Raw genomic sequence first — 23690 nt, 5'->3', positions numbered from 1 at the left:
TGCAGTACCTATCTTTTTCGATCTAGAACAAGAATGGCAAACACTACATGGAAACATAGTATGTTAAAACATTGCGAAGTCGTTTGCCTCAATTCATATCCCAATTTTTGTCCAAATGCAATGCATTGAGCTTCTACTGAATCTTAACAGAAACAATGTAATACAGTTACAATAATTGTTTAACAATAAAATACACTGCCACATGTCACTAAATAAAAAACATTAGATTTTTATATTTTCAAACTCAAAAACGAATTTTATCCACTATTGTAGAAAATACAAACTTCATAAAGGCCCAGAACCTTTTGTTTCAGGCAATCGTATTAAAGTTGTAAAGCTTTAGGAGGCCAAATTCTTGGGTATCTTTATCGATATTCAATTTCCCTCCTTACCGCACATTTGGAAAGTATTTGAAAAATGAATCCCTGAAAACCCTCTACTTGTTGAAGGTTGTGGGGAGGTGATAAGAGGGGATGAGAAAACCCTGCTCCAACTGTATTCACTGTAAACTTGATTATTGCTCCATCGTCTATGGTCGAGTCTGTACAAGTAATTTATAATTATTGGATACCATTCAGTCTTTGCCTTTGTGTCTTCAGAACTTCTCCCATTAATAGTCTGTACTTGGAGGCTGATGAGCCATCGCTAAGGCAACGTCACATAAAAGTATTCTTACAATACATCACAAAACATTTATTTTCAAATCATTCAAATCCGGCTAATGACTGCATATTTAATCCGCTGTATGAGGATCTGTATTATTAGCAGTAATCCCTTATTCCGCCCCTTGGCATAAGAATAAAAAATGAAATTTCTGCTGCAAAGATTGACCCCAGTAACATGACTCACACCCAAATTCTGTGGCAACTGTTAAGCCACAGGTAGATCGTAATTTAACAAACTAATGAAATAAAAAACTAATCAACTAATGTATCAGCATAATCAGTTACAAAATACCTAGAATACTTACAAATCTATATTTACAGATAGATCTAAGGATGGTGATGCGGTTGCTAGCACCACTGTCATTGGATCAAGAACAATATTTTCAAGATGATCAAATGACAGTTTAATTTTTACGGGATAATCACACGCAAATTTAACAACTCTAAAATATGTAAATACTATTTAGTCTAAACATAAACAGTTCATGGTATTTTCTGATTTTCTTTCCTGTCTTCAGGCCATTAATAATATATTTCCGATCAACATAAACTTTTACGTGAAATTATAGAATTATACAATGATCTTGCAACTAGTCATTACAACGTCCCATCCATGTTTAAACGATGACTGCTCAACAAATCTGTGACACCACTTTTCATTCTTTATAGTAATAATATAAACCTGTAATTAGATGTTAAATTAGAGATCGTATGCAAACGAAGCTCGACACCCAAGTAATTATTAACAAATTGCTCCAAGTGAAACCAATATTTGGGAGAAGCGTGATGACAGAGTCACAGTCAAGCATGACCTGCTTCAGTGTGTAGATTTTTCCGTCACAAGGGATACATATTTCAGCGGAACGTCAATAATGGCTTTTTTGATAATGTTCTGTCTCATTTGATAATTGGTTGTTTAAAAGAATTTGAACTGAAATTAGACTCGCTGATAATCGTTTGCAGATGGAGGGATGGTGTAAATCCTGCTGGGGAACTGTGCAGACAGCAGAAGTCCCCACGGTCCTCGCAATCTCTCCCGTTTTTATAATGTATTGTTTATCCTGATATTTTAGTTCCATACTAGTTTTAAAATATAAATCTGTGATAAACTAGTTGTTTTACTGTCCTTTGTCGACAGGTTTTGTAGCCTAAATTCATGTGTTATCAATGGTCTCGTCACGATATGGCTGAAATATTGCCGATGTGACGTTTGATTTTATCTCGCTCACTCACTGTTACGACATGCAATGCACATGCAAACGTGAGGTTACGTCCTTGCATTTACACAAAGGGTAGTCCATTATCTAGCTCTAAAGATGACATCCCGATAGCACACGCTATTCAAACTGCTATTAACAATGATGAGTTGTGTTCTCCCAAACTGACGAGATTGCGTAACGCAAGCGTCGCTGAAACGTTCTCCCTGAAACCAGTAGACCCTTGCACGACCGTCAGGGCATCAGAGCCAGACTCATTTGTAAAGATTATACTGCAACTGTGCTGTCCTCAGATGCTGTCTTCTCTAAGTTAGGGGTGCCTGACGGTGACATGTAAGGACAATTTTGCGTATCGCTGGACGGGGCCTGATGTTTTTCTGCCACTACTTGAAAACAGGAATTGTCCGAATTGTTAATAGAACAGTTTGGAATCGACTCCGTAGATGCACCAACCGAATATGGTGGTCTTTTTGTCTTGACGTCACACGTGGAGAACCGTCCCGTGCCCTGTTGTAGATAGCGCCTCAACGTTATTTCTGTACCTCCCAGTATTTCTGCAATAAATACTTGCATTACAAAATGTTGTACCAAAATACTGCCACATTTTACACACACACACACACACACACACACACACACACACACACGTTACTGATGTTTTACTAAAGGGTTCTTGAAAACTCCATCAGTGGGGATTTGTTTTTTTGTCATATGGAAGAACGCCACTGTCTAAAATATACGTTTCAGTTGGAATTATTTCGACTTTTGTTAGTGTTCGAAGAGACTCATTAATATGGATCAATACAAAAGACATTAAAGTTGAGGCATACATTCAGCCATCAAGCGGCAATTGTTTCGACTAATAAACAACTTACTAAACCATTTATCGTGTAAATACGAGTAACGGTTCAATTACTGGTGTACCGATGTTAAAAATATTGTTTGCATCGTTCCTTGTATGAAGCAGTGTTTGTGACGAGTGGGATGTTATAAATAGGAGAGTGCATGTGTATCGATTCTTAAGCTTTGTCCAAGGTTGCTCAGATCAAACACCACACCCAGTTGATGAGGCAGACGTCAACAGTTGAGGAGGAAGACGCCAACAGTTGAGGAGGAAAAGAGAAAGGTTGCCTCAGTAATGATGGATTCAATTTCACAGATCAGATTTCAATCTGGCTCACAAGTGCCCGTGTTTTTGGTATTACTTGTTGTCGGCTCCTATTCGAGTGAGTTTCAAGGGGAACTTTTCACAGCAATGCCCGGGTGTTCTGAAGATGTCATTCTTCCGTTGACTCCTGTCAACTCTGATTTTGTGTCATCTCGAGGTCAGTGTTTGGCAAACTGTCTTGGAGATTCCACATGCATGTCCGTCAACCTCTGTGAAGATCCTCAGAGTGGACAGGTGTGTCACAGACTACCTGAGACGTCAAACGGGTATTGTTCCGATCTTCAGTCAGCCGTTGGGTGTGTTTTTCTGGAGCCGGTGAGTAACTGAGTGGGATATTTCAACCATTTTGTATCTGACATAATGCCTAATGGGAAACGTTTATTTGTAAATAGTCTCATTCGTGAATAATTATCAATAGCGTAGCCTTTTATTTGAAACACACACATGCGAAAGTAAAACGAGAACACAGCTGGAGAAGAATCGACAAAACCAAAAGGTAAAGTGAGCAGGCAGATAAGAATAAAGTAGGAACACGGGTGAAGTTAAAGTGAAAACAGAGGTGAAGGTAAAGTAAGAATACAGGTAATGGTAAAGTTAGAAAACTGGAGAGGATAGTGAAGGTTGTGAAGAAGATACCACACCTATGTATCGGTAGGTGGGTGCCGAAAAGGCGTAGTTGATCTCATGGATTATTGCATCGACCTGTTTCTCCTCATGTAACTCAATAAAACAGCTGTTATTGAGTGATCAAATGGCAGCGTGGATGTTCACTGCTTCTTGTGGTCTCTGGGTACAGGTATCATGACAACGTGTACACATGAGAAGGTGATCATGCATAACTCATTAAGTGCATGTGTGTGATTTGTGAGTATGTAATGAGCAGTTTGTGGTTTGATAAAAGGAATCCGTTGGTCCCAACGTTCTATTTATCTTGGCTTTCACAGAGGCCGAAACTGTAAACTATCATAAATCATAAATCATAAATCATAACCACTGAAGTTTTCTACTTCCATCCATACTTCATTATAGAGTACAACACAAGACAAACTGAAGGAAATACTTAATTCCTTGATCCATGGGTAATTTGTCACTAAACGTAGTGACCATAGATATAGAGTCCCTTTCATCAAAGGTTCAGGACAAATTGTCAAAAGTGACAGCGTATGACAAATGATGTTCACTGAGAAAACAGTATGTAAAATGCTGGATATCCTCACGTACAACATCTATGTGAAATATAGCGGTAGGACAATTAGGTAACAAGTAGGCATGCCTATGGGCATACATACCAGACAGACTTATTCTCAGATTGTCAAAATCAAAACAAAGGAATTTGGCCAAGACGTTTAACTTAATCTCTTGTATATCAATGATCTGATCTATCGTTAAATAGTGCTCAAACAGCTAATTTTCACTGGTTTACCCTTTTGAATCAGTGCCGACCAGTAAAACCGCCTCTTCTGTTTCCTATTTTGATCAATGAAAAAAGATTCAAATAACTATTAACAAATCCGTATGACCAGAGGGATGTCTTCAACTTTCCAATAGTCAACTATTTCTTTCTGTAGAGCAATATTCCATCAGCTCCAACCTTTAGTTTTTTTACATTTCAGGCGCCACCGGTGGGGCAAGATACGCCAACATATTCACAAACAACCTGGTATTACAACTCTTTTGACCCCTATTACGACGAATTAGTAACATAATCAAGGCGAATTTGGGATCCGAACCAACAATAAGTGGAAACGTTCACGGTTAATTCACTCTACTGTGGGGGCGGTCGGGTAGCCTAGAGGTTAAAGCGTGGTCAGGGGCCAGTCGCCTTAGGCAACACAATTTGTTTGCACATTTGCGTCTCTTAGGCGTGACAGAAATCTATTGTCATAGTTCCTAATTCCGGTTCACCCGAATTATGTTTCTTGGTTTGTAAGAACAATGCCCTTGATCGTGGGTTTCGCAGAATGGTAAACGTCTAATACATCCATCACTTTGGGCTTTCCCGATATGGCTGAACGACTGTGTGGGGCTTCAAACCCAACTCACACAATAATATGGACAGACAAACAGACAGACAGGCAGTATATTCAGTGTATAGACCTGAATACATCCATATACAGAACAATATTTTCCTATTAAGATACTATGATTAATAGATACAATTAAACAGATACAGGTATAAGCACTGCAAACATATCAGCAACTTTATATTTCCCTGAATTTTCAGGAGATATACGCTCGTTTTTTTCTGCAATATTTCATACATTTTGAGATGCACTCCTCTTTCTAAAACAATGCAAATGTATGGATGTAGTATATTTTCCTAAAATAGAAATATGTAAAGTATTATTATAGAGCGCAGAACTTATCACCTGCTGTGAATACCGTCAGTAATAATCCCAGATGGTTGTTTCGGACATAATGTGAGATTATCGCCAGTGACAGCCATCTTGGATTTTCAAACATTCACCTCACATATTTCACAGGAATATTCTGGTACAAACCTTTTTAGCAATACTGTCTTGTGTTTTAATATATTTAACAGTGTTGCACAAGAACAATAATTTCTAAAGACATTTTTATCAAAATTATACAGTAGTTTGTTTAACAGACCCAGGCCTTCTGCAAAAGAATATACCCTGAAAATAACGTTACCGTTATTAGAGCTAAAGTGGATAGAATTTGTTGTTAATCCACAAATGAACAAAACAACAAACAGCAGCATACGTTTTCTGGCTGTATAATATACCGCACAACGGAGGTCACTGATTTACAAATAGCAACTTTAAAGAACATAATTTAGGAAGGCGTCACAAACAACAAACGTGAAGCCAATGACATCACATACCAATAGAACAGATAGCAGCCCGTCGTTTTCTGATAACATGCGGCAATTTTTTATGATAATTCTATCCATTTTAGCTACGATACTTGTTTAAACGTTCACATTTAGGTAATTATATATTCCATTTGTAACGTTTGTGTCCCCTGTATAGCATTGCATGGGAGACATATGTACTGGTCCTGCCACATAGCAGCTATAAGAGTCAGGGTTTCATTTTGACATGACATGTGCGATAAAGACCCCAAATAGTCAAACTTTTCGACATAATAAATTCGTTGTGATGTATTTAGTCGTATTAGGTTCGCAGCAAAATATTGGGCGAGGCGTTTGCTTAATATGACACAGTGTACGGCAGCTAAAGACACTATAACTAACAGTATATAATGCATAGACAAGCAAAATGTTAAATCAATTCCTGTGTAGATGTCACGGTATCATCCAGTATTCACAGCCACTCATCAAAGGAAACTGAATATAAAGTAAACCCAAACAATGTGATTGATACTCTTAAAGAGGGCTTTGCATTTCAGTTTTAATGGGCTGCTATTGAGCTTTATATTACAAGGAAGAGTGAGTGAGTGAGTATGGTTTTAGCCTTTCACCTTTTAGCAATATTTTAGCAAAATCATGGCGGGGACACCAGAAAAGTGGCTTCAACATAGTACTCATACACATGATAAGATATCCCAGTATTGAAGTATACATATAATTTTTTTGGTTATTTCCATCTGGTTTGGTTTCAGGTGAATGTGTGCCAGCACGGTGGAAGGTTCAATGACTCCATGTCTAAGTGTGACTGTTATGATGACTTCACAGGAACCTACTGTGAGAGGTGATACACAGGTGATTCAAGATGCCTGGGCCTAGATTTTCGAAACGACCGTAGCCCTAAAATAATCGTAAAGTTATCGCAAGGAAATCGTAGGCCATCGTAGCCTGTTTTCGAAACTATCGTAGCCCTAAGATATCTTAAGTTTGTCGTAAATCTAAGATAGCCCCATACCTGTCGTAAGTTTATTTTTTCTTCATCCAAGATGGCGGCATACTTTGCCATAAATATTTGGCCAAACAATTAGTCTGCTTTAGGTTCAAACATTGACATTTCATTTTGTTAAACTGTGTGATTCAAATTGACACTTCGAAAACACGAAGAACGCAACAATGATTTCACGTCAGAAATGTTCTTAATAGCGACAGCGATCCACATTACTATGGAGTCGATAGCTTAAAATATATTTCGATTTAAGTCTATGCTGAAGAAGTGTGAAACAACATATCTTGTCGATAATTTAGGAAGGAAAAAAATGAAATGTGTCGGCAGGCTATAGTAACGACCGTGATCTTATTGATAACTCAGGGGCAGCTAATCTTAGTTCATACTCTAGTTGAGAGTGGTTTCCCTTTGCATTCGCCCGGCGAGGCTTTGCTCAATGTTATAGTTTTCATTCCCCTGTTATATTTTCTGGATCGCATTTGCGTCAATGCTTTAGTCTTTATTTTCACATTTTATAAAATTATATCAATCTAAAAGCGTTTCGCATCAGTTTTTACATCTAAAATCGTGTTGGACGAGCGGTTTTAACAATTGAATTTTAACTATACAGTGTTGTATTTATTGACTTAACAAGGAAATACATGTGATCAAATATTTGTATAGTATATTTGATATTTTTCAAGCAAAAGTAATTGTATTTTGTTTAGTTTTAAATACAATACCAAGGTTATCTATACTACTGAAAGACAAATATCTAAAACTGTCTGTTGAACAATTGCATTAATTGGAAACAGGTGATTAACGGCATATATATGTATTCCATTAAATATGACATTTTTTTGAAATTTTGACAGCAAAAGTTAAGCACAGATTTGCGCATCAAATGAAAATCAAATAAGAAATGGGTTCCCATGCTCGTTCGGGTTTGGAGCATCGTTTGAACATGTCCAAAATTCACTTTCCAATATATGTTTGCGGAAAACGTTTATTGAATGAAATTTACTGATCAATATAAAATAGACATTTTTAACACGATAATTTTGCATTCAATAAACCGATTTTGAAATAATTGATTTTGGTATTTTTGATTATTAAGTGTACATCTACCCGTTTTATGATGGAAAAATATGGATACTTGAGACCATTCAGACAATAAAATCGTTAGAAAGTATAGGATCAACGGACAAATACCAATAAATGATCCTTAGTAATACTGTCAGACAAGCCAAACATCATCGAACTACGTTCTGGAATAGATTTGACACATTTACAATGTATTTCGCTCCTCCGACAGATTCAACTGAAATCAGACAATTCAGTCTATTAGCTCTACATAATTTAAAAGGACAGAGAAGGACTACAATATATGCATGTCCACGTTAACTTGTATCGTGTTCCATGAGAGAACATAACTTAACAATTCCTAAATTATCCCTCTTTGCGAAAGGAAAATTAGTGTCACTTTAAAATTTTGAAAAGAATTATTGATCTAGATAGATCCAGACTTGAACACGCTTCTTTAATGCTGATCGCCAGCTGTTCGATCAAATGATTCGTCTAGTCTTTGTCATTAAGTATAACGTTCCTTACTTTCGTCCTTCACTTTGTACGCGATGTGTTTACATCAATATCTGTGCGTTCGAGAGAGGACCATATGAAGGGAAAATAGTGAAATATCTGTTTGCACATTATGTTAATTCTAATCGCATGTCTTTGTGTAGCACATGAGTGTTGTTTGCGTTCGGGTAGTCATGGCATCTCTTATCATAAGAACAACACGTCTACATGTAGGACATATGTAGCATTGTACGGAATTTCACTCAAATAGTTGCTTGTTAAACAACGTGACCTGACGATGTGATTGATCATGAATTCCGTGTCACTTCTTAATGTTATTGTCAGCTGCTGGGCAATCCCCGTGACGTCATTGGAAAACACCTCGTTTTTTCAGTCTCTTAGACAAATGAGTTCTCTGTCAGAGTTACGACAGCTATCGTATCTTTGTGCGATCTGCGACAGGTTTACGATAGTTTCGAAAATGTATCTTATATGTATCTTAAGATATCTTATCTTTGAACGTAAGCTGTAGCTAAGATCGTTTCGAAAATCTAGATCCTGGATCCCAGGGATCGAAAGTAATATACTCAAAACGGCGGTCTGGTATCTTCGGGGCTTTAGAGTGTCCATATTATGTTACCAAAACACCCCATTGGTACCCGGTGTAGAATGTATCCAAAGCACCCAATTGGTGGTCGTGCAAGGCGACCGAATTGAGCAACCTGTATACCGTGGTTTGGGTCCCTGTGTCAGCAGAGGACGGGAGTCTGGTGGTTGAGGGCACTAGATCCATGAGCAGCGTCCCTGTGTCAGCGGAGGACGGGAGTCTGATGGTTGAGAACACTATATCCATGAGTAGCGTTCCTTTGCTCAATACACCACTTCGACCCTTACGTCGCCAAGACGGCTGGTAGGATGGGCCCGGTCCTATCAATCGGCTCGTCATGTTAAGCCATTTGCATTATTTGTACTTGCACAAATTTTGAATTCAAAGTTTACTTATACTTTAGGTCTTGGCCAAAATGTTTCTATAAAAAACTAAATGTTTGATTGTGAAGTCGTATGCCCTGAAGGCGGCGGCTCATGGGTCAATCTGGATGGCTTAAGTTTTACTTACTTCGTCTGCGACCATTCCAGTATCCAGCAAGATGGAGATCCACAGACGTATAGCATTGTACCTGTGAAACTCCGTTGTGGGTGGGGAGCTGGGATGATGGTGATCCATTTACAACTTCAAAATGGAACACACCCGCCTTAACTGGCTGTGTTTGTAAAACATTGGAAAGAATGATTAACAATAGACTTGTTTGGCATCTTGAACTTAATAACTTAATAACAGGTATCCAATGTGGATTCAGACGTCATAGGAGTACAGTTGATCATCTTATTCGACTTGAGTCATTTGTTCGTAATGCCTTCGTAAATAAACAACATGCATTTTCTATATTCTTTGATTTAGAAAAGGCATATCACACCACTTGGAAATATGGTGTATTGAATGACCTCTGTAATATGGGATTCCGTGGGCGCATGCCTGCTTATATTTCTCAGTTCCTTGACAATAGACAATTCCATGTTCGTGTGGGATCGACCTCTGTCAGATATATTTAATCAAGAAATCGGCGTGCCACAGGGGAGTATTCTACCAGTTACCTTGTTTAGCATTAAGATCAACAGTCTCGCCAAGTGTTAATGAACACACTGATGGTTCCTTGTTTGTTGAAGACTTTAATATGTCTTGTCGCGGAACTAACATGCATACTGTTGAGAGACAGCTGCACATGTGTCTCAACAGAATTCATAAGTAGACTCAGGAGAACGGTTTTAAGTTTTCACGGAACAAGACATGTTGTCTCCATTTCTGCAATAAGAGGAAAATACATAATGATCCTGACTTGTTCTTGAATACTATACCGATCAAAGTATTTAAAGATGCAAAGTTTTTAGGTATTACATTTGATAGCAAACTGTTGTTTATTCCCCATATTAAAAATCTGAGGACCAAATGTCTAAAGGCACTTGATATTATTAAAGTTGTATCAAATGCTCATTGGGGTTTGGGATAAAGAAACACTTCTGCATCTCTACAGAGAACTAGTTAGATCTAAGCTGGACTATTCATGTTTAATTTATGGTTCAGCCCGTAGATCTTATTTACGGGAACTAGATAGTATTCACCATCAGGGATTGAGGTTGAGCTTTGGTGCATTCAGAACATCTCTTATCGAAAGTCTGTGTGCCAAAGAACCTTGTCTCAAATTAAGACGGATAAGCTTGCTCTTCAATATATCACTAAACTCAAATCGAATATTCAATCGAGCCTTTGATAGTGTTTTAAAACCTCTCTACTTGGGATTGTATCTAAAAAAGTGTAATAATAACAATAATAAGTGATAATGAGTGCAAACAGGCCAGGAAGTGCAGGAAAAAAAAACAAGAAACATTTTCCCCGAAATCCAACTGTCAATAACGTGAATCATGTTAAAGTCACAAATACCAAAGCACGCTGCACCTTCGAACAAAATAAGCTCAAGTACTGGTGGTATAATGTTTCAAAAATAAATTCTCGCACACCAGATGTCCAAGGTGTGGAACATGATTGCAAAAATTGAAGGCAAAGGATCAAAATCGAGTGTCCACAATCTCAAGGCAGCTGACCATCTTGTAACAGATAAATTGGACATTGCAAACATTTTGGGCGAAACGTTGGCAAAACACTCTTCCTCGCGTAACTATGTTTGTAAGTTTCAAATATATCAGAAACAGGAAAAGAAGAGGATTGATTTTACTTCTCAAAATTGAGAAGATTATTATGAGGTATTTGCGATCCATGAGCCAAATACTGCCCTTGGTCAAGCGCACGATACTGCAATGGGAGTTGATAATATTTACTATACACTCCTGAAGCATTTGCCTGATACATGTTTAGAGATACTTGTAGATACATATTTGTTACGATCTGGACATCAATGAATTTTCCTCCTTCATGGACTAATGAAATAGTTGTTCCTGTACCTCATCCTGGTTGGGACGACACAGATGCATCCAATTATCGACAAGTATCCCTAACCAACTGCTTACAAGACAATGGAGCGAATGGTAAATACAGTAATCGAACTTGTGTGGTACTTGGATACTAACAATCTCATTAGTAACATTCAATGTGATTTCTAAAATAGAATACCATTGACCATCTGGTACATTTAGAATCTTTTGCTAAAAAACTATTGTAAACAAGAGTTTGCCACTAACGTGGCTATATCCCCCGCCCCTGTTGCAGAATTTATGACATAATAAAATCTAAACAAACCCTAACCTTTTTTAACCGAGGTAGAACTTGTCATGGAAATTGTAAAAAAAGAAGAGTTTGGAACCTAACTCCATCTTGCCGCCATGGAAATGTGAAAAAAATCAAAATTTCTGACAAACCTGCAAAGTTTCATGAAAAAATATTGAACAGTTTACGAGTTATCATGGTTATGCTCCGGAATCGAACCCTACCCTTACAGAACCTAAGTCCATCTTGTTGCCATGGAAACGTAAAAAATATAATTTTTTAAAGTTTCTAATAGCAAAAGGCACCAGTTCAGACAGATCTGCAAAGTTTGATGAAAAAATATTGAATGGTTTATGAGTTATGCTCCGGAAACGAGCCCGTTTCTATATCCCCCGCCAACTTTGTTGGGCGGGGGATAATAAACTGCATGCAGTATAAGTCTTTATTGATTTAGAAAAGGCGTATGACACCACATGAAAGCATGGTTTTTAAAAAGATGTACGTGATTTGGGGTTAAGATTCCGTTTCCCACAACATTTGAAAAGGTCATGCAATGATGTCATGTTGGCCATTGCAGATATACTCATATCTATCGAAAGGTGAGGATCCTCCATTCTGTGTCCCTTGTGATGAAAGAATCACGGTCAAGCATGTCCTGCTTGACTGCATTGATTTTTCCGTCAGAAGGGATAACTATTCCCAGGTTTCATCCGCAAAGGATCCTTTTAATGTAAGTTCTCGTTTGGTTTTTAATAGAACATGGAGTTAATTGATCAATTTTGATAATATGCATTGTAATAAGAGATTGATTTTAATTTGGTTGAATGAAGTTATTACTGAGCTATTTTTGTGGCTGTACCTTCAAAGAGGGCTAATGTATCGTAACATCCCATTCATTCAAAGAAGTTTTCATCTTTCCATTGCTTTTATCATAGAATAGTTGTTGGTTTTACATGTTTTGGCTTAACTTCCTAACTAATCACAAGTGACCAGAGGCATGGTGGAAATCATGCAGGAAGCAGATGTACCGTAAGTCCCCAAGGTTCCTGGTATGGTGGCCCAACTTTGGTTGCTTGCGATCTATAGCCAATGAATCGTTTTGAATAATACAATTTTTATGGTTGCATACTCGTTTTAAATCTGTTTCTGTGATAATGTTGTGCCCTTACTGTCATTTGTCGACAGGTTTTATTGTCTACATTTATGTATTATTAACGAATCATCCTTGTAGTATTTGATTAGCAGGATTTACTTAATGCTCTTGCAGACTGTTCGGAAGCTTATGCTGGAGGGTTGAGAGGAGATGGGAATTCCTATCGTAACATCACCATCCGGCCACTCCTGGCTCCCCGAGAATACTAGGTGGAATGTTATCTTGTCAGCAACGGATGGATGAAGGTTGGGAGCCGAGGAACTAACTGTCAGGAAGACTACAACAAAACCTGGTCTGAGTACAAGAATGGCTGGGGCACCTCGTGTTCTGTTTGGCTAGGACTTGAAGCTATTCACTACATTACCAACCAGGCGACCTGCCAACTGTATGTAAAGGTAAATAAAAATCTAGTGTTTTACTACTGGAGCTTCAGGCTTGAAGATGAAGCAAATAGTTACACGCTCACCTACACCACTACGTATTCTCATGCCACGAAACGCTCAGGGAATGGGTTTGAGTATGGAGAATCCAACAAGAGCATTAAAGGTGAGAAATTCGCCACGTGGGATCACCCCGACTCCTCGGGATGCGCTTTAAGTGATGGGGCAGGGTGGTGGTACGGGACTGTCTGCCCCGATACCAATCTCCACAAGAACTTCACTACGAGCGTAGTGCAATGGCCGGACGATGGTGATGTCTTACAAACAGTGATGTACCACAAATTATGGATACAAGTTTCCTGTCCATAGCAGTGACAAGCTTCATATTTCAACAGCAGGCTGCAGGAAGCTATATGACTCGTATTCCTGTTCTATTTTTTGATTTTCGGTACTATGGAAAGTAACTTTTTAAAACATGTTAAATAGTCTTACAATAGGCTACTATTTTCTGTTCAAGGTCTTGCGGACTTGAAACCCTTGTCTGATTTTGTTTACAAAACATTCAGGATTCACTCATTTGCCCACCCCAGAAACTATAATACTACTCAACACAAATCTCAAAAGGAATGAGATAAAATTGCGATTTGAATTACAATTACTGAAAAATATCGAAAAAAAGTAAATATGTCAAGGAAACTTTTGCGTACACCATTAATCTTATAAATATTGAATCTGCATACCAAATACGATTATATATTTTACGAGTCCCGCGTACCACATCGCTGAGGTTTCGAATACTCTCTAAATAGACCCCTGAATGCCGCATACGCAAAGAGGTTTGGTAGCCTCATTTTGGGGAAGTCTTTATTAAACTAGACCTGAAGTGGCGAATTTTCTGTATCCACAGTTTCTGAAGCCCTGAAATTATTTGAATTCAAACAAAAATATGGAACTCGTTTATACTCACCACCACGTATATTATTGTATTTTTGTATGAATGATTGATTTTTTGTTGTTTAACGAACTGGAGTCTGGACCAGACAATCCAGTGATTGACATCAACTGCATCCATCCACTCAATTGGGATACGATGGCATGCATCAACAAAGTCAACGAGCCTCTTACGACAAGCATAGTCGGCTTTTACGGTAAGCATATTTGTCTGAAAACAGGATAGATGATATAAATAAAGTTATCAATCCCCATGTCAGAATAATGAGATCTGATAGGCCCACGTGATAAAATACAATTTATCCCGCCACGAGCAAGTCAGGTTGCATGTGGATATCTGGAGGCCGAATAAATCCCTAATATCCTGCTTCGTAGGGAATAATCCGTCACACCTTTTCCTAGTCAATGGAAGTCACGTGACAGAGCACGAGTTAACCTCGACTCAATCGAACAGCAGTTCTCTATTAATTTTGAATTTGTTTATAATTCTTTTACAATGTCATAATGTCGGTACGATACGGTGAAGCAGGATCACTCGGTACACATTTGGTTTTATGCGTCCCTCATTAGGTTTTACGTCACTCGACACTGGCTCGACTTACGCAGGACTTAGTCATGAAAAAAAATAATAATGAAATATCAAGTACATGTAACTGCCTCGAGAATGATTTTACGATAAATGGAAAAAAAATATATTTGTGAGTCACTTTTATTGGATAGATGCTTTTTGTCGAATGTTAATAATAAGTTTTTCTCAAACGAACCTTCGGTAGGGAGGGAAGTTTTTATTGGTTATGGATTTCAAAAGGAGGTCGGTTGGGGGATGGCAGTTGTTTAACCCCCTGAATCCCGCCTCTGGATCCATTATCGACGATTATTTCAGTCATTTTCTGTCTAATTCTGGGATAAGTAATTGTTTGACCAAAAACTGTTGAAAGTTAGATAAGTGTGAATTTGGTGTACATTTTTGTGAGAAATTATAATGTGACAGGTATTTTTACTTTGATGTCAGTTTTAATTCATTTATTTGTTGTTAAATAAATTTATTTCATTCTTCGTTTGTGTCCCTCTCTGATCATCATCCCGAGGCAAGAGAGTTAACTGAAAGTCCAGTTTCTACCCTTGCCGAACAAGGCTGGAATTACTGGGCTCGATCGTAGCGCGACCAGTGGCTATTACTAGTTCTGACCCTTTTAAGCCTCTCCTATGGACCAATCAGATTCCAACTCTCGTATCACTTGTGTTTGCTTCACACAAAATGGTGGCGCCCAGTCAGGACGATCTGATCGATAATCAAGATCTACATTGTGATAAAACGGGTCTTACATTGCGAAATGCATCAAATCACGTGAGCACCTTGATTAAAAACATGAAAAGATTTGGAATAATCTGTTGACAACGAGTTGGCAGTGCACATGCTTTGCAAATACTGCAGTCGATCGAAATCTGCACGACAGTTTACGAACCGGATTTCGATTTCGGTGCGCGATTTTGATTGGACTATGCATAGACTCGTTAGTCCAGCCAAAATGTCCATAATACCAGTCTAGTTCGGCAAGGGTGGAAACTGGACTTTCATAGTCAGTTAACTCCTTTGCCTCGGGAAGATGCTCTCTGATATATGGTAGTCCATGATGTAATGATGGATGAGTTTTTGACAAGACGAGTAGAGTCACTGTGCATGTAGTGAGGTACATGCCTGCCACTGATATCCCTCTAATGATCAATGAAGTACATATCATTAAAACAGTTTACACGGCAGTATTAACTGAACCAACCATCACCAGACAATATGATTTTAACACATAACATTCATTTGGATAGAAAACAAATTTAGCTAAAATAGCCCTATGCTAATCGTTTGGCATAAAGACAACACAACTAACATTGTTTTGACAATGCGAAGCGTCACACGATACCTGGCACATTTTACCAAAGAATAATTGTCTCACGATATTTTTTTTTATTGATAAATATCCATTTTATGTAGAAATGTCAGGATAGAGTTTAATACCAAATTGTGTTCTAACTGTTGACTAACCTCTGACTCATATCGATATAGACGTTGGGTCATTAGCGAAAATCCAACGTTTTCATCGATGGCATTGTCAGTGATGCCATGGCAAACGCCAGTAAACACTATACAGAAACAGTGATCGTCTGCAAGTGAGTGAGTGAGTGAGTTTGGTTTTACGCCGCTTTAAGCAATATTCTAGCAATATCACGGCGGGGGACACCAGAAATGGGCTTCACATATTGTACCCATGTCGGGATTCGAACCCGGGTCTTCGGCGTGACGAGCGAACGCTTTAACCACTAGGCTACCCGACAGCCCCGTCTGCAAGTGAACTCTCCACTATGACGTCACGTCCCCTGATGACAACTCTACCGATTACCTCTTGGTAGGTTCCGGAATACAAGTAGGTTTTAACGTTTGTTGTCACTAATGTTGCCTTGAGAAGTTTTTCTTCCAAGATGCTTGTATTAATATGCTTCATAAATCTCCTTTAAACCAAAAGGAAAAACATATGGTCTGTCCCTAACAAAATATAAGGACACAGATTGCCATGACGGCGGATCTGTGGTGTGTGACAGGTTTCATCTGAGCAAGGTTTCCGCAATAAAATTCGTTTTGATACACAACGGTTTCTGTGATTCATTCGTTTATGTCGTCACAAGAATGTTACACATTATGGCTTTAAATGTGTATGAAATAGTTTGGTTACTTGTTTATTGTTTAACGCCCCACTCAGCAGCATTCCAGCTATGTAACATCTGGCTGTAGATAATCCGGGTCTGGACCAGACAATCCTTTGATTGATATTGTGCGCAACGATACACGCCTTCAACCTTGTCACCAAGTCTGACCACCCGATCCATGTGGACGACACTTACGACAAACTTCAGTTGTAAGGGACATATTCTAACCCGAATTCCTCACGGGGATATGGAAAGGATTCGCATTGGCTTTAAACATCAATCGGATTTGTCACTCTGAATCTGTGTGCATAGATCTAAATATGAAACAGTTGCAGCGGTCTCACTGGTCCCCTGTATTTCTAGTTCCGGTAGGTAAGTCAGTGGAAGGGAGTTGACTTTTTGGTGGTTATTGAATGATATCAGATCATTGATTGATTCCTGAAGCTTAAGTTAAACTTCTTGGCCAGAATACCTTTGCTAATTGGGGAAAGCTGTTTTCAGACCACAGGGACTAACCGCCCATCCCACACTAACTGACGTACGCGAATGCGCTCTGTTATCAAAACCTGTATGACAGAAAGTCCCCTAAAATACTCATGCACCCGGCATCCCTTACATGTGTCGTGCTTTGATGACAACCAAATCGCCTGGTTACCAGAATACAGACAAGTACATGAAGAAATGTTGAATCAAAAAGCAGTCAAACTGCATATGAAATACAAACAATATTCGCATCGCAACCTTAACCATCAAAGCTGTCATGAAATCCTTTTTAACAACGTTTTTAAACCAGGCAAACGGCAACACGCGCTTATATCTGTTTTACGATGTATAAATCAAGGTTATCATGACAAATACTGTCCGCATCTTTGCGAAGTTACGTCAATAGATGCCTCGAAGCATCAAATACGATATTTCTGTCAAAACGCGCACACTTATTGAATGCAAATATGTACATTCGTCCTATCTCCTTCAAAGAGACTTTGTGAAACAGTAAATAAAAGCGACAGAAACATTTCAATAATCATTAGAAATGTCTGCTAAAATAGTAAAAAGTAAAGGCACTTAGTGAAGTCGCAGGATGTCGATTGCAACATGCCGACGTCGACTTTTCGGCGGACCACAGCGTCATATTTTCCACTTACAAGTTTGATGAGAAAGTAGGCATCACCATTGGCACCAACTGTGCTCCGCTTCTTCCTGATCTGTTTCTAGTCGTGAGATTCTGGGGTAGAATAGGTTCTAAGCAACCCATGCTTACCGTAAAAGGTGACTATGCTTGTTGTAAAAGGCCACTAACGGGATCGGTTGACCAGGCTCGCTGACTTGGTTGATGCATGTCATCGATCCCAATTGCGTGCGTCGATGCTCATGATATTAATTTCTTACTGGATTGTCTGGTCCAGACTCGATTATTTAGAGACCGCCGTCATATAGCTGGAATATTGCTGAGTGCGGCGTTAAACAACAAACCAACCAACCAACCTGATCTGTTTCTTTATGCATATGAAACAGATTTTTCTGCACAGTTTTGCAAAGTGAAGACACGGTATTCTGGCCAAGAAGTTTAACTTAAGCTTCAGGAATCAATCAATGATCTGATATCATTCAATAACCACCAAAAGCCAATTCCCTTCCACTAACTTACCAACCGGAACTAGACATACAGGGGACCAGTGAGACTGCTTCAATTGTTTCATATTTAGATCTCTTTGCATACAGATTCAGAATGACAAAACACTTTCCACAAAACTGAATGAGGGATGACTTCAACTTTACTTTTCAACAATACTCAACTTTACCCTTTATGTCGAGCAATATCCATGCAGCTCCAACTCTTCAGGTCTACATTTCTCAACATTTGACCTATACGAGCACGCTCTTTCTACCAAGATTTCAAAAACAGCCTTTGACACGTGTTCAGAAGGTGTTTGATCAAGATTACAACATTCGAGGTCTCAGTGAGCTTTTCAAAAAGTTTTATGATGGCAAGAATGATGTCCGATGCAAATCCCTATTTTGACTTGTACCATAAGTTCCCGTGCTTTTCAGGTGAACACTTCACTTTCCTTTGCATGTATTTCTGACCGTCGTCATCGGTGGGGCAGGATACACTTACCTTTTAACCAACACCTGGTATCATCTATATTTGATAGTGAATTCATAAACACATGTTCATGAAATAGTCTGAATCGTACAATCGACTCTGCTTTTAGCAGAGATTTCTCATGAATATGCAAAGAGTTTTGTTGTTTTAATTATCATTCTGTACAGATCAAAATGAAAATGCAGTAAAGAGGTTTCGGGTGAACCTGGCACACGTCAGCCTTCCGCATTACCCAGATTGTCAGAAGGGATGTGTTCCTGGCAGTAAACAGATTGGTAGATGCCAAACCTAAGGCACCGAGAACAATGGGGAGTCGGACAACTTGGTACTTAGGATGCAAGTGTGACATTTCGAAAGTGAGGTCCGTATATTTGCCAAGTTTTTCCTGAACCTTGTCAATCACATTAGTGTCAACAAGGACAGAAAATTCATTATTATAAATGATTTCATTGGATTTATCAAAAAGGACAATACCACGTTTGTTTGCCAGGATAAGTCTGAGGCTGTGTACGGGACTATTCCAAAGGATTTTGCATTTATCATTTTCCATGACGCCCTCAACATATTCTGGGTCGTACCATGGACTGGCCTCTGTGTCCAAACCACAAGCCTGGCGAAGACAGTAATAAAAGGATCGAGCTACTCCAACGTCCCACTTAAGATACTGTCTTTGTGCCAAAGCCGGGCATCCATTGACAATGTGTTGGACAGTCTCATTAAATTCATTGCATAACCTACATTTCATATTTACATTTTCATGCATAATCACACATTGACGATTTCGGGTGGGGAGTGACTACTCCTGAGCAGCATACAGAAAGCCATTTTTTTTAGTTTTCAGGCCAGCCAACATTATCCAAGCGAAGGACACCACGGGGTTGCTGGCCTTTACAACACACTGTATATAAACTCGATGCTGTGTGCGATCTGATAGCCTCTCCCTGAAAATACTGAGTCTGGGACGATTTGATATGGCACTTTGCTCGGTTGACACTCATATCTGTCGCGTCCAGCAGTACAGAACAATCAACACAGTCAATATAGACATTGCGATTATGTCCCACATCATTGGCTCGTTTAAGAAAATGTGGAATGCCTTGTTTTCATCATGAGTCTTGAGGGGCGGTCGGGTTGCCTAGTGGTTCAAGGGTTCGATTCCCGACATGGGTACAATGTGTGAAGCCCATTTCTGGTGTCCCCTGCCGTGATATTGCTGGAATATTGCTAAATGCGTCTTGACATGCTTCACAAGATGATCATCAGACAAATAAATGTTTGCTAAAGTGAACATCACTTTCATAAGGAGCCTCCACGTTAATCACACCACGCCCAATTGCATACATCGATGTTTATTATGTCATTCCCTGGATTGCCTGGTCCCCAGTCGCTTGTTTACCGACCGCTGCCATATAGCTGGAATATTTGTGAATGGGGACCAGACATTCCGCGAATATGAAGAGAATACATCAAGCAAGTGATTGCATTGGTTAGGGTAAATCGCATCCTTCTCAGAAATATTGGAAAAGGAAAACTCTACTGGAGCTTTCTTAAATTAGTTAAGTACCAACTCAAAGTGTTCTAAAGCACTGGATAATTCGTACACATGAAGGACAAAATCACAAATAGTTACCCCTTGATGCCCAGTTCTGTAAAATGAACTGTACGAGATGGGATTTTGTCTGGATATAAATATATATTATTTCAGTTACAGCTGCAAAACCAGATCAATTAAAACTGTGAGCCTGGATAGTTGTTTTTTTTAATAGAAAAACGCCTTGCAACAATGAATTTTTGTGGTAGACAATTTCTCTTTTTTCAACATTCTGAAGCATATAGGTGAGTGTTTTGTTGACGTCAGAAATTAAAATGAGCGTTCTATTGTTCTAATGCACCATTGCAATTCGTTAACAACCAATGAATTTTCCTTTAGATGGGGAAATTCCTTATGTACGAAGGAAGCAGTAACCAACTGATTGGGGTGAATAAGGAATGTTAACCCTTCTAACCACTCATTTCTGAAAGAGGACGTTGTAACATTCAAAAGACAAATCTGTGTGTGAATCCAGTTTACTAGGTCACCTCTGGGGACATGAGCAGTACATGAAGTTCGACGAGTGGGAGTGGTCTAACAACAACTATTCCAAACTCATATAATAAACTATGAACTTGTTCTGAGGTTATACCAGATACAGACGTGAACATATCACTTCTCCTTCGACATTATCCTTTCCCAGACTAACAACAATAGAATAGAAATTATACGTTCCTGACGCGGCAGACATTCCAACCTACACCAAAGAAAGGTCGTCGCAGATCAAAGATGAAACCCTTCGAAGCGAAACAAGCGCCCTCGTCAAAACAGAGAGATAGTACTCTGCAGGTAGAGGTGACGCCACACAATCGAGACGTAGTGGAAAGAGCCGAGGCGTTACAAAACAGGACGAATCATGTTTGTGATTTTATACACCCACCTGGTTGTTATGATCCAAACTTTGTGACATTTCTAAGGAAACCTTCTGGAACATCGAAGTATGACATACAAATACTACAACAGTATTACTCAAGTGTCTGCATATTTTGTTGTTTATATTATTTGCTGTAGAAGGACAGATATATAAATATATTTCATCTTCCTTTACACGTGATAAACTTCAGAATGATAAATATGTGTCAAACTTTATTCGTCATTATTTCAGATGTTGTTTACCTTCAAATGTATTTTTAATAAATCAACTGTTGGCATAGAGTCCTGTTTTTTTTGTTACGTCTTGAAAGAACTAAAATTTATTCATTCTGCTTACACATATTCAAGTTTTCGTCCCGAAGTGTGACATCAGAAGCGATAGACCATGGCACCATATGTACTAGGATACTGCGATTTTCTAAGACACATGTCAGCTTTCGGTGACAAACGCGAGATTGTGGCAGATGTTATGGGCATGAGAAGAGAGCAGATATTAGGAATGGTAACCATTATCAGACGGTTATTCAATATGCCAAGGCTCATCAGTGGTCCTACGACGATGCCGCATGGTGATGTCACCGAGCAGAAGGTCTATTACCTATACACCCACCAACTACTACTTCGGTGATAGGGTTTTCCACTGCATGCACCACCAATCTCGCTAAATGAGATGCTGATATGATGATTGATAAGCCGAGTAACCGGATTGCGTGTTGCTATATTCGGTATGACAAGACATGTATACTGAAATGCAAGAGGTTATTCCAAGTATTCTGTTTCACAAAAACCTACCAACAGAAAGAGAGTTGCACTGTTGGTCTGAACAATCCGGTTGAGATAAAATAATTATGCTATATGATTGAATGATGAAAGTATGAAAAAGCCGTTTCATGTTATATATTTATCCCACCTTATCATCTCGTCAATACCGACATCATATTAAAGTCAGGCTATCCTAAAGACGAATGTAACAGAACACCCAAGTGTTTATTTAAATGTCTAACCGTCTTTCAAATATATACAATTTTAGAATCTAAAGTTTTAGGCGCTGAGATGTTTCCGGCACAAGCTAAATATTTCTCCGAATCATTACGAGATGCCTTTTGGAGTGTACCGTACGGATATCGTGAAATCTGAAGTGCATCGAAGTACTTGCTCTTCTGGTTGAGGGCCATACGTGTTCTTACGATTAGGGTAAAATCAGTACCTTCCTAACAATCTATAGCGGTTAAACTGAAACGGATGTGGAGATAGTGGCACATTGTGTACATTTATGGATCGTGTGAGTTATACTTAGAACTATTGAATGGCCTCTGAATATCATAAGAAGTCATTTTCATGTTTTGAAGTAGGTGCAATCCCGACGAGAGTAAGGTCGATTGTAATATTTGTATTGGATCCTGATCAATTTGAAACACATTATATGTTCTAAACACACATAAACATTACCCATAGATACCGTGATACAAAACGGTTTTACGAATGTCTATCGGCTGGGGGAATATGTATGTATGTATGTATGTATGTATGTATGTATGTATGTATGTATGTATGTATGTATGTATGTATGTATGTATGTTTGTATGTATGTATGTATGTATGTATGTATGGGTGTAGGTAGGTAGGTAGGTAGGTAGGTAGGTAGGTAGGTAGGTAGGTAGGTAGGTAGGTAGGTAGGTGTGTGAGTGTGAGAGAGAGTGTGTGTGTATGTGTATGTATGCATGGAGAGAGAGAGAGAGAGAGAGAGAGAGAGAGAGAGAGAGAGAGAGAGAGAGAGAGAGAGAGAGAGAGAGAGAGAGAGAGAGAGAACTTTGGCGATTGTTGTGTCAGACTGCTTGTGTGTGCTGTGAAATATTGAAATAACGCGTGACAGATCCAGTACGAGACGACCTGACCTATCCCATCCTACTCAAGGCCGGTAATGTCAAGCAGACACAGGCTCTGTTGACTCATACTTCTCTGTTATTATAAAATCTATTACGAGGAAACAAAGCCATATCGGAAGATGTTAAAAACACTTTATAAACATAGTGATCGATCTGCCATCAAGCATCAAACGCAAACTTCAGCTGCTAACTTCTCACCAGTTTTATATCTGTTAAAAGCATTTGACGAAAATGGTCAAAATAACTGGGTTTCTTACATAACACAATTATTGTTTTCAAGTGGGTTTTCATATGTGTGGTTGTCTCAGGTTTGCGACATGAAACGCTTC

The 23690-nt window shown here is 38.8% G+C and overlaps 1 pseudogene; it reads left to right on the top strand.

The window, feature by feature from the left end:
• Positions 1-3020: 3020 nt before the first annotated feature.
• On the top strand, positions 3021-13622 carry LOC139470511 (fibrinogen-like protein 1; annotated as a pseudogene).
• The last annotated feature ends 10068 nt before the right edge of the window (positions 13623-23690 follow it).

The sequence above is a fragment of the Haliotis cracherodii genome, unplaced genomic scaffold (genome assembly GCF_022045235.1).
Source record: "Haliotis cracherodii isolate W230 unplaced genomic scaffold, xgHalCrac1.p SCAF_20, whole genome shotgun sequence".
Taxonomy (NCBI): domain Eukaryota; kingdom Metazoa; phylum Mollusca; class Gastropoda; order Lepetellida; family Haliotidae; genus Haliotis; species Haliotis cracherodii.
The sequence above is the reverse complement of the archived record's forward strand: the minus strand, read 5'-3'. Positions and strand labels throughout refer to the sequence as shown.